Genomic DNA, 11,825 nt, shown 5'->3' with positions numbered 1-11,825 from the left:
GGGGGGGGGGGGGGGGGGGATCTGAGGCAGTGGTGGGGAACACAAATAGCTGAAATCGTTGCTGAAAATGTGCAAGTGTCCGGACTATGTTTCCATCACAGCTGGTGCTGTGTGGAAGGAAGGGTTGGGTCTTGTTGATTGTTTGTGGTTGAAGCTTTGTGTGATGAGATTCTGTAACTCTAAGCAGTTCCTGCAGTTGGGAAATCTGCAGATCCAAAATTCCTAGGCACGTTGTGAACTGCTTGGGTCTCTGACTAGGGAAGGGGACTTTGGATCCGTTAAAGTTGCATTTCGGTGAAGGGAGGGTGCTAAGAAAAGAGGGAAGATGGGAAGGTGGTGAAAGAGGTAAGAGAGACTTCTCTGCCCTGGCGCACTCTGAGCTACTTCCCTGTTTTTCAATACAGTCTTATCACTTTCTTCCGAGTTTGCTGTAACTAGATATTTTCATGAACTTCCTTTGTCAAGCTGTACCAGGGGATAGCATGTGAGCCCCTACTCCCAACCCCCAAACATAACTTAAAGAAAATGTCTTTATGAATAAATGTTTCATTATTTTGGATCAAAATAAAAACTGAAGCCTTGACATTTGCTATCCACCCGACTTCATTCATAAATCAAACCCCTAACTAGCAAACGCATTTCCATGACATCTTGATAAAAATGACTCTAAGAACTGCAGCTCATTACTTCTAATTTTAAAAATTAAAGGATTTGTTCTAAATTTTAATGGAGCGGGCATGCCCATTTTAGAACGTGAAGCCCTTGGATAGTCCATGTCACTATTAAACTTGCTTTCACAATGTAAACAGGGACTGTCAGTCTAACTGGGCAATGCCTGGAAATCACGGGGAGTGAAAAGAAAGATAAAGAAGAAAACCAAAGCTGTGTGGAACCTGTCTGCCTGAAGGGAGCCACTGGATTAGAGGGGCGGTAGGGAGTTGTTTTCTTTTCCTTTTTTCTGACTTTCAGGGAATCCATGAAGCTTATCACAGTGATGGGCAAGAAGATACCAGGTCCTACGTGCTCCCCTCTCCCACTTGCCATTGGTTCCCCACACTGCATTCCCAGTGGCTGGCATTTGTCAGGGTTTCTTGGGAACTTGCATTTATGTAAATGACTTAGGGACTCATGTTATGACATCACTCACTAGTGTAATATTGCATCATTCTCTGGCCTTCTTCCCATGTCCTGACGCTCTGAACAATCCTCCTGACTACAGCGCCACTAGAGTTGATTTATGTTTCTAACGTGAATTTGCAACTGGTGGGAAACCCATGTGGGAAAGGGCCACCTTAGGTGAAATGAGACATGTGAAATCAGAAAACCTAAGTGATACTTGGTGATGCTTAATTTTCTTAGTTAAGACCTTATCCTTTCTAACTCTCAGTTAATCTGAGAAATGATTAGTTTGGACATGATAGCCTTGAGTTAGCATTATCCAGTACTTACATTGTATCCAATATACTGACATAATAATTCTTTCCTAAATGTCAATGTAAAGCTAAGATCTGTGATCTCTTATGATAGTCTACAGCTGGGTAGGGTGAAATCATTTACTTTAGGGAAATTCTATCATTTCCTTTGCTATATCAGTAACTGAATATTTTGTTTGTTTGTATGCTGTAATTTGGTAGCTGTATTGATGTCTACATATTTCTAGAGGTGTCATAAAAAAATCTGAGGTCATCCCCAGCCAAAAAAATGTATTAAGGAATATCATGTTTAGTTACTTGCAGTTCTTCTGCCTCTTAGAACTCTTCTGTAAATGTAAAATTAAACACCAATATTGACATGCCCCATTATTATTTACTTTTTTTAATTGTCTGTCAGGATAGAATTAGGGCCTAAAATTCCAGAGCCCTTTTTCAAACCCTCAAAAGGGCTGCTTCCTGTTTTCTTCAACACACTACCCCACACCTACAGTTCAAAGAGATTTGGACCTCACCCAAGCATTCCATGACTTAGTGGGAGAAATGAGAAATGGACTTGGAGAGGAATTAGATGAATTGAAGATGTGTTCTCAGGCAAGTCAACTCTTTCGAGAAAACTTGTTGCACTCATATAATTTTCCCCCTTTACATTTTATGTATTTGAAATATTCAATTCAGTAAGATGTACAAACAGTAATGAATTGGAGAAGTTCTCAGCTGTGTATACACTTGTATAACCAACACCTAATAGGCCTGGATAAAATTTAAAGCCAAGATTTTTCTTAATGGACAGAGCACATCAAGTGTTCAAGAAGTTGGAAGAGCCTTTGTTTTCTGCACGTAAGACACAGGCAGTAGCCGGCATCTATCCTGAGACTTCCATCTGATATGAGGGTGAAGACGCATGGCTCTCCCCTTTCACAGAACTACAGCATCCTCATTTTCTGGTTCTTTAAGCATCAAGGGACAACTGTGTGGGTAGTGTTGTAGCTCAATTTTCTTACACAGAAAACAAATGAGCCCATTTTTCACACTTTCTTTAAGAACCATGAGACAATGTGGCTATTTCGCCCCAAAATAGGGAATGCTCAGGAGGGATGTGACAGCTGTCTGCAAATATCTGAAGGGCTGTCATTTGGAAGAGAGATTTGAAATGTTCTTTGTGGCCTCAAGGGGGTAGAAGTAGGAGCTAAAGGAAAACAGGTTTTACCTCACTGTAAATAACTCCCCAGTATGGGATGGGAAGCTTTAGGGGGTTATGAGTCCTCCGACAGCAAAAATATTCAAGTATAAGAAAACAACGTTAACTGCTCCCAAACTTGGTTATCCATCAGACTCTCATGTGGAGGCTTTTTGTTTGTTTGTTTGTTATTCCTAAGTAGATTATCAGGTACCACAACATTCCCTGCCTGCACAGGTCCTCCAAGAAATTATGATGTTAAATAGAACTTGCATTGAACATTTACAATGGGCCTGGGGATGACTGTGCATTTGGTGAGGACCACAGTGCTCAAGTGAGAGAAGGATCCACTCCTCAGTCCTGCAACCCACAGGATGTCCTTTACACTCACCCCTTGCTATGCACCAGCACTGTTTCCAAGTTTTTGAAAATCAGCTCTTTCATTTTCAGAGGAACTCAGTGATGCAGGTACCGTCATTACCTTCAACATACAGATGTGGAAACTGAGGCTGAGATATATTACATAATATGCCCAAGGTCACACACCTCAGCTTAGCGTTCAGTTCCCCGCCTAAGCCTTGCAGTTTCTCAGCGCATTGCTAGAGAACCTTAATTCATGCTCTCGCAGATGATTAGCTACTGGTACAAACATTAGCTCATGAGAATGCCCAGACGCATGGGTTTTTCCATTCAGAAGTCCCAGATCTGAGAACACTCAGCATGCCTGTGCAGCGATTGCAGGGACATAGGAGCCATCAGACAAGCACAAATTCAGAGGCAGCAAAGGACACACTTTGAATGAGAAACCAATCAACTTACGTAGAGACACCCGCAGTGAGAAACCCAAGCGATTGCCTGACTCATTATCTGGAAAGCATGCAAGGCATTCACAGAGTCCCAACCAACCTGCTGCATGTTTTCAAAGGCAGCATGTAAATTTGAATGAGAACATGTTCAATAGGTGTCTCTCTCATTAAGAAAACCGTAAAGTCCTGGATTCAAGCAAAGCAATGCATTTAGATGGTAGGAAGACCATCAGCCTAATAGTAAAGAACCATGGGTGCTAAGCACATTTCTGCCCCTAATAGTCATGTAACTTGTGCCTGTTGTTTTCCTCATTTGGACCTCAGTTTACTCAGCTCTAAGGTAAGAACTTCAGATAAGGTTAAGAAGTCATATCTGACTGTCCATGTGGCCCAGGGCAGGCCATGTAATGTGTGAAACAAACATTTCACACTCCTGTTACCCCCAACATGACAACTGGAATTCGGTCTCAGTGCGAGGGCAATGGGGGGAGGGGTATAGCAAGTTGGAGGGCACAGGCACCATCTAAAGAACAACTTCCTCAACTTGAATTGAATTTAATTCTGGGGAAATGTGTACCAAATGTGTCCCAATACATTAGGGACTGGGGAGGTAGCTCAGTAGGTAAAGTACCTGCCGAATAGACATTAAGTTTAGAAACCCCAACATCCACATAGATGCTGAGCAGGTATGGCAGACCACCCGTGATGCTGGAAAAGACAGGAAATCCCATGAGCAATCTGACTAGCTAGACCAGCTGAATCAGCAAGCTCTGGGGTTCAGGTGAGAGACCTTGCCTCAATATATAAAGTTGAAAACAATCAAGGAAGACACCGGACATCAACTTCTGTCCTCCACATATGCACACAGGTGCATCTGCACCCCGACACCAGGCACTCACACATGCAGATACATATATGTGCATGCATACCACACACACATAAATGAAAACAAGAAAAGGCAGGCATACAATTCTTTTGAATTTTAAAATGCAGGCAACCAATTCAACTTTCTAAAAATACGGAATACGCCAAATCATATTGACATTATAGCTGAATCTTGTACACGGGTTGCCAATTTTGAGCCCTAAAAATTATCTAAATGACCTTTTTTGTCCAAGTTTCTGATATTTTCATACTTGAATCCAGAATTACTCTTTACAAGTCAATAATCACTTTTTTCAACTCCTTAAAAAATAGCTATTAAGAAAAGAGAGCCCACTCAGGATTTTAGCTCAGGGAAGTTGAAATTACAGAAAATAAGTTCAATAAACTGCTATTTCTACTACAGATGGACCTGAATGCCACCAAACATCTGGCTGAAAAACTGGAAAAAAATAGCCAGTCATTAGAAGTTCCCCCATATTTCCAAATCTGCAGATGGTTGGCTTTTTCATCCAGATGGGGTTCCAGGTTTATTTATGTGTTCAGACTCCTTCAGGGAAGCTGCAAAGATGTGGCTGAGGAAGAGGGTAAGAGAGAGAATGTTTACCCACATTTCCTGTGTGCTGAGTCCTGGGCTAAGGTGCCTTCGGATATGTCAGCACACACTTTTCCTATCTTGCATTTGCCTCTAGTAGATTACAAACTCCATAAAGACAAGGGTCTTACCTGTTGGGGACACTTCTATAGGCCCCTAGAGCTTAGAAATAGTACCAAGCAGTCACCTCTGCCCCTTTAATCCCCAGACTTCATGTCATCTTGCCTAAGCCATGGCACATAATGAGCTAGAGCCCTTCCTCTCTTCCCACTCCTGACTTTCCTGTTCCTTTTCCCATACTCTTCCTACTTGCCCATAAAATCCAAGAAACAAATGCAAGAGGGAAGTGGTCAGAGTCTTAAGGCCGGGTGGGACTGAAAGACCTTAGCTATGCCTGAGAGTTGAGTCAGGATCGGGCAGGTAAAGAGGCCAGAATGGGTACATGAGTATTCATGACTGTACTGTCCAAATAATCATAATGTTAAGAGATTAAAATACTTCCCCATTAGTAAACAACACCTGTCCAAAGTCCCTCACCAACTCCTTACCACCACTGAAGCCACTGTACCTTTTTCTGAAACCTCACAAGACTCCCTAAGAGCCATCAACTACATGATTAAACCTATGAGACTTAAATGGTTGCCAATGTTCCTATGTCCAGCCACTTCAACAGCCAGTAACTAGCAGGATCCAGCTGAAACACCAGACCTTCCCGGCCCCTACAATCTCACCATTACACCTCAAAGGTATGTCATGACCTTGCTTCAGCCATGGAAACCATCCATTCTTTCTTGGCTGGTTTTGTGCCACCTGATTGGTGAGCATTTCAAACCTTACTCCTTGCTGTGTTCTCACTGATAGAAAACACACAGGTGTCTTCTTTCCACCTCATCACAGCATTATGACTTTTGACTGTTCTAGCTCCATCTTAGGAAGTAGATGCCTGGAAAATTCCTTTGTTGGTTTCATCACTTTAAATTGTATCCTCGGGAGTACAATACAGGTCAACAACTTGCATTCCAAGGTTGAGTGACCTGTGTAGACTATTTGTATTGTGTGTTGAGAGAAAAAAATACAATATTATCGGGCAAAATGATGCAAGCTCTTTTAAATCTTTCCGAGAGCAGTGTGAAATGAGCTAGACTAAGGAGTGATCTGGTTTTCTGAGGGACTGTACATTTGTTTTGATTTTGTACTCAGGAAGCCAAGCAGGGTAGTACATACCTTTAATCCTGGCAGTTGGGAGGCAGAGGCAGGCAGATCTCTGTGAGATTGAGGCCAACCTAGTCTACACAGAGAGTTCTAAGCCAACTGGGGCTACAGGAAGACCCATGTCCCCCCAAAATAAAACAAAACAAAAAAAATGCACTCAGATCTCGTATCTGTATGTTTGCTCATGAAAAATCTAGGAAATGCCATAAATTTTTTGTTCAGTAGTGGTGCAAATGATTTCTGATCATTAGAAAAGATAACACCAAATACCATGCCCTGTGCTTTCTAGCATGCTGATCAGTTTTATATCTAACTTCACAATCTTATTTCAGAATTTTGTCACTGAATAAAATATATAATCTCTTCTGTTGAGGTTTTTAAAAATATTTTTTTAATATTTTATGCAATGCCGCAGAGGTCAGAAGAAGGCTTCAGATTCCCCTGGAACTGGAGTTAAGGAGGGTTCATAGCCGCCATGTGGGTGCTAGGAATCAAACCCGGGTCCTCTGCAAGAGCAGTCAGTGCTCTTAACTGCTGAGCCATCTCTCCAGCCCCTACTGAACCACTTTTTTATCATTCTTCTGATTCCTTTACTGTTGAGTTGAATAAAAGTTGTCATCAGCTCACTATGTATTTTAGAAAAATTGTGTTTTTAACAGTTTGAAAATTACACTTTGACATATGGAAGTACTCCCAATGAAAACGGTGTTCTTGGGGTTAAAGAAAAGCCTAAAAAGTATCCCTAAAAAATACTTTTCTTTTCCTACATCCTAGTGGTCCTCAGAAAGCATGCTGTTCTGCCCTGGGATCAACGCTGCCTTTAGTAACGCCAGACAGATATTGCCTAACAGCAGCGCTCAGGACAGGTGGGTCTTCCCTGGGCCCTGCCATTTACTGAGCATGAGGCACTGAAGGTTGCTGTCCTCACCAGCTGTTTTAGTTGCTTTAGCAATGCTGTCACCAAAACGATACCACCTACAGAAGCAACTTAAGGGAGAAAAGGTTTGGCTTGGATCACGGCGGCAGAGGGCTCAGTCCACAGTCGCTTGGCCCCATGCATTAGGGAAGGCCATCAGGGCAGTGTGAATGTGTGATAGAGGACAGCTGTTCACATCACAGCAGGCAGGAAGTAGAGAGAATGACAGGACTCAGGGATCAGGGATTGCTTCAAGGCCTGCCCTAGTGATCTGCTTCTGCCATCCAGGCTGCCTAAAGGCTCCACAGCCTCTCAAAGTGGCACCACCAGCGGAGGAACAAACTCAGAACATGAGCCTATCAGGGGTATTTCAGATTTGAACCATGACACCTGTCAAATGGTGAAATGAAGATAGCAAGTGTTTTCAGCTGCTTCCTTTTGAGTTTCTATGGTTCCTGCAATGATATGTTGACCATTAGTTTTTTTCTTTTTTGAGATGGTGTCTCTGTAGCCCCAACTGGCTTATAATTTGATATGTAGACCAGTCTGGCCTCAATCTCACAGAGATCTGCCTGCCTCTGCCTCCCAAATGCTAGGATTAAAGGCATATGCTACCACACCTGGCTTGCCATTAGTTCTTGATTCATTCATTTCAGATAATATTAATTTTCTTAGAAAAGTGGTAGGTTAGCTTTCCTGTACTTATACTCTCCTTCTCCCAACGCTTTTAGTTCTTCAATGAGTTAGCTAGGGCTCAAAATAATCAATAATAACACACCAGAATGCTTAGGAAAAAAGAGAGCGTGGTATCTTATCTCTGAGTCGGATACTTGTGTAGGCAGCAAGGTTATGCATCTGCTCATGAGTTAACATCAGCAAAGGAGATGGAGAGAACCAACAGTGTTAAGACAGAGCACAACAATGGGACAACCTGTGTGGGAAGATGAAGTTCTATGAATTGATTGGTGCTTGAGGATCCAACTAGAGAAAATCGCCTTTAACCAAAAAAAGCTCTTAGCCCTGGGGCTGGAGAGGTGTCTCAGTGGTTAAGAGCACAGGCTGTTCTTGTAGAAGACCGGGGTTCAATTCCCAGCACCCACATGGCAGCTAACAACTGTCTGTAACTCCAGTTCCAGGAGATCTGACACCTTCTCCTGTCTTCCACGGGGACTGCATAACACAGGTGTGCTCACACACATGCAGGCAATACACATATATACATAAAATAAAAATAATAAATAATTTTTTAAAAAAGCTCTTAGCCCATCTGCATAATGTTTGTGAAGAAGTTATTTTACCCAAATCTTCTTGACCTTGAGATTCAGCAGAGACTGACTGTCATCCCCGATCTCAATCAAAGTCATGTACCTTGGTCCAGAATTGAATCTATCCAATAGGAGAACAGTCTTTAAAAAATATTTACAGGGCACTATATTGGCTGACGTCTCAGCAGCATGAGTGGTAGTTACCGGTGGGGGACAAAGTGAGATGAGAAAGGCCAGTCCAGAATCAGATATGTTATAAGAAGTTGTAATGGGAAGGAAGCTTAGGGCCATCCAATAACCGATGCATGTCCCTCCGTGAGAGATCCAACATTTAGGTCCCCACCATTTGTGGTATTAGCTGGAAAAGAAGTAGAAACAAATAATGAGACTTTGCAACCGCATCCAGCTCAGTGAAGCAACGTAGCAGCCTTTTCTTTCTTACTGCTCTGGGTGAAGTTCTCTAAGGGGAGCAGGATTACTATCATTAGAAAGTGTGGAACTCTACGACTTTCTCAAAAGGGGAGCCATTTAAAATTAAGAAAAAATAGAAATGGGGCTGGAGAGACGGCTCAGTGGTTAAGAGCACTGGTTGCTCTTCCAGAGGACCTGGGTTCAGCTCCCAGAACCCATGTGGTGGCTAACAACCATCTGTATCTCCAGTTCCAGGGTATCTGATGACCTCTTCTGGCCTCTGTGGGCTTTGAATGACACAGGTGCACTTACATATACACAGGCAAAACACTCAGACACTTAAAATAAAAATATATTTTTAAAAAAAGGTTAAAAAAAGAGAAAAAATAGAGATGAAGGGAATTCAGGATTTGACTAGCATTTGTATCAAAGTCATGCAGATGAACAGTTGTATCTAGAAGCTCTCCAGCCCAAGACACCTCTGCAAGGCAGAAGACTCACCTGCTCCCTCTCCATGTCCTGGGTTGCATGAGATAGTCTACCTCCAGGTGCATGTGCCTTTCCTCCTGGTATTGGTAAGCAGGTGAGAAGCTGTTAGGGATCCTGGGAGATCCATATGCTCCCCAGGAAGGGGTAAAACGATGGACTGTAAACCCAGAAGGAGATCACGAGGAGCTAGTAAAAATAACAGCAGACATTGAGCAATTACCTTCCATTGCCATTACTGTCCTGGCAGCAGATTGAGGATTCATTTTCTGGGCCAGTTCCCTGAACATGTGTTTATTTATTTATGTAGCAGACCAGTTAAGCTCTGTTTTAAGCAAACACTTTATAAATGCTACTTAATCCTCATGATATCCTCAGAAACTAGGTAAGACTATTGTCTTAATTTTGTAGAATTCCACACAGTAAGAAAGAGCTGGGATTCAAGTCCTACCCTCTGCTGTCATTCACTAACTACACGCCAGACACTTGGATAAACAGTAGCAACAGATCACTGGAGTCGAACAAAAGTCCTGTCCACTGTTTGTTGCTCTGTTCCACTGGCAAAGAGAATGAGGCTCAGAGAGATGAAGTACTTTGCACAGGATTGGATACTGCAGGCAGCAGGACTGAGACGTGAACCATGGGCCCACTCTAACCTCTGCATTGCATTGTCCCCAGCTTAAACCCCAGACCTGGTGGGATGGGTTTTGTCCCATATACTCTATAAAGGAAAGCCTGGTGTCAACCAACAACAACTGCAAATCTCATCAGGAGATGGCTCAGTCACTAAAGTGCTTGGCAGTCAAGCATGAGGACCTGAGTTTGGATCCACGACACCTGTGCAAATAGCTTGCCATGGCAGCATGGGCCTGTAATTCTAGCACTGGAGAGGCAGAAACAAGTGCATCCTGGAGCGTACTGGTCAGCAGGTCTTACTGAATTGGTGAGACCCAGGTTCCATGAGAGACATGGTTTTAAAACATAAGATGCAGAGCAGTAGAGAAAGACACCTGCCATCAATCCTCCAGCCACTACACACACACACACACACACACATGAATTGCACACACATGAATTGCACACACACTTGCATGAATTGCACACATATGAATTGTACACACACATGCATGAATTGCACACACACGTACACAAGGTATACATACAAAAATAAATAAGAATACTAACAGTTTCTGATTTTGATTGTAAATCCAGAATGCAAGATGAAGAAAAAAAAATGGTAAAAACCAGCAGGATTTCAACACTGTAGCAACAGGCTGTGAAGAAATGTCACGTCTGAATATCCAATACAGTTCCTTTAAAAATGCAGTATACTGTGTATGAAATTCTCAAAAAGTAAACATTTAAACAATAAAAAATTAAAGGCAGCTTCAATCATTTGGAAATAAGAGGCACAAGGAGTCTGGCCAGATGCAGAGGAATGATCTGTAAAGATGCCCCATTTCTTCCACCATGGAGCTGGAGTCTGCAAAGTTGGAGATTCACGAGTGTCTCACTTCCCAAGGATCCAACTGGGTGCATGAGTGATTAGATTCCTTTGAGCATTAAACTCTGAGTCAGATAGGAATCTGTGATTGAACTGTTAGCAACCACCTAGTGTCTGGCTTGCACAACTTTGTTGTATAGGTAATTCTCAGCTGGCTTCTCATACAGCACTTAAGAGGCTGCAGCCATCTTTGAGGAGCACCAGACAGACTGCAGTGCAATATACCACCAGACCTGGTTTTTACTGACCAGGACCAGAGTGGACCAGAAATGAGCAGCTGGGATGAAACTGAGGGGAGGCAAGTCCTAATTCCATCATTCTACATTTAATCTGAATATTGTAAGAAACATCCAGAAACTATCCACCGTGACACCACTCAGAAGCAGCAGCTTAGCACCAAAGCCCAGTGTGTGGTATTTGTTCAATAAGCATCCATTAACTCCATTGCAGGCAGAAGGGTAATACAGTTACCTTAGGCTTCTCGTGTACCTCTGCTAATCCCTGACAGTGACCATTTGGTTCACTATGTGTGTGTACATGTGTGTGCATGGGGATATATATGTGTGCGTATATGTTATATGAGTACAGGCCAGAGGTCAACATCGGGTGTCATCCTCCAGCATGTTCCATCTTAGTTTTAAGAGGGTCTCTCAGTGAACATTTTGGTTAGACTGACTGGCCAGCAAGCTTTGTGGTATCTCCTGTCTCCTGCCCTCCCACAACACTAGTGACAGGCATAAACCACCGTATTTGGCTTTTACATGTGTGATGGAGGCAGACTTAGGTCCTAATGTTTGTGCAATAAACTCTTTACTCATTGAACTATCTCCCCGCCCCAGATATTCAATTCGTAAATGCTTTTGAACCACCCTTTTAGTAATACATCCCATAATCTCAGCCATGAGTGTTTATAATTCAGCAGTTTATAGTCTGAGAAAACTGACTTTCCTGATTTTTAAAATCTCCATGTCATCATCTGTTATTTTCCATTTTTTCCTGGAGTATTACACAGAGTGTTTCAACAATTTCATCTTCAAATTTCCTCAATGTTCTGGGTTCAAATTCTGGAAGGAAAAAAGAAAACCCATGCTGTGTGGACATACTGTATATAAACCCAGCAGACTCTGCTTCTCTTCCT

The 11,825-nt window shown here is 42.5% G+C and overlaps 1 protein-coding gene across 1 annotated transcript in view; it reads left to right on the top strand.

Moving 5' to 3' along the window:
- Window positions 1-11,825, top strand: part of Cacng3 (calcium voltage-gated channel auxiliary subunit gamma 3) — a 107,517-nt gene that overhangs the window by 900 nt on the left and 94,792 nt on the right. The window lies entirely within an intron of this gene.

This window comes from Nannospalax galili, unplaced genomic scaffold, assembly GCF_000622305.1.
Source record: "Nannospalax galili isolate Female #2095 unplaced genomic scaffold, S.galili_v1.0 scaffold84, whole genome shotgun sequence".
Taxonomy (NCBI): Eukaryota; Metazoa; Chordata; class Mammalia; order Rodentia; family Spalacidae; genus Nannospalax; species Nannospalax galili.
The sequence above is the reverse complement of the archived record's forward strand: the minus strand, read 5'-3'. Positions and strand labels throughout refer to the sequence as shown.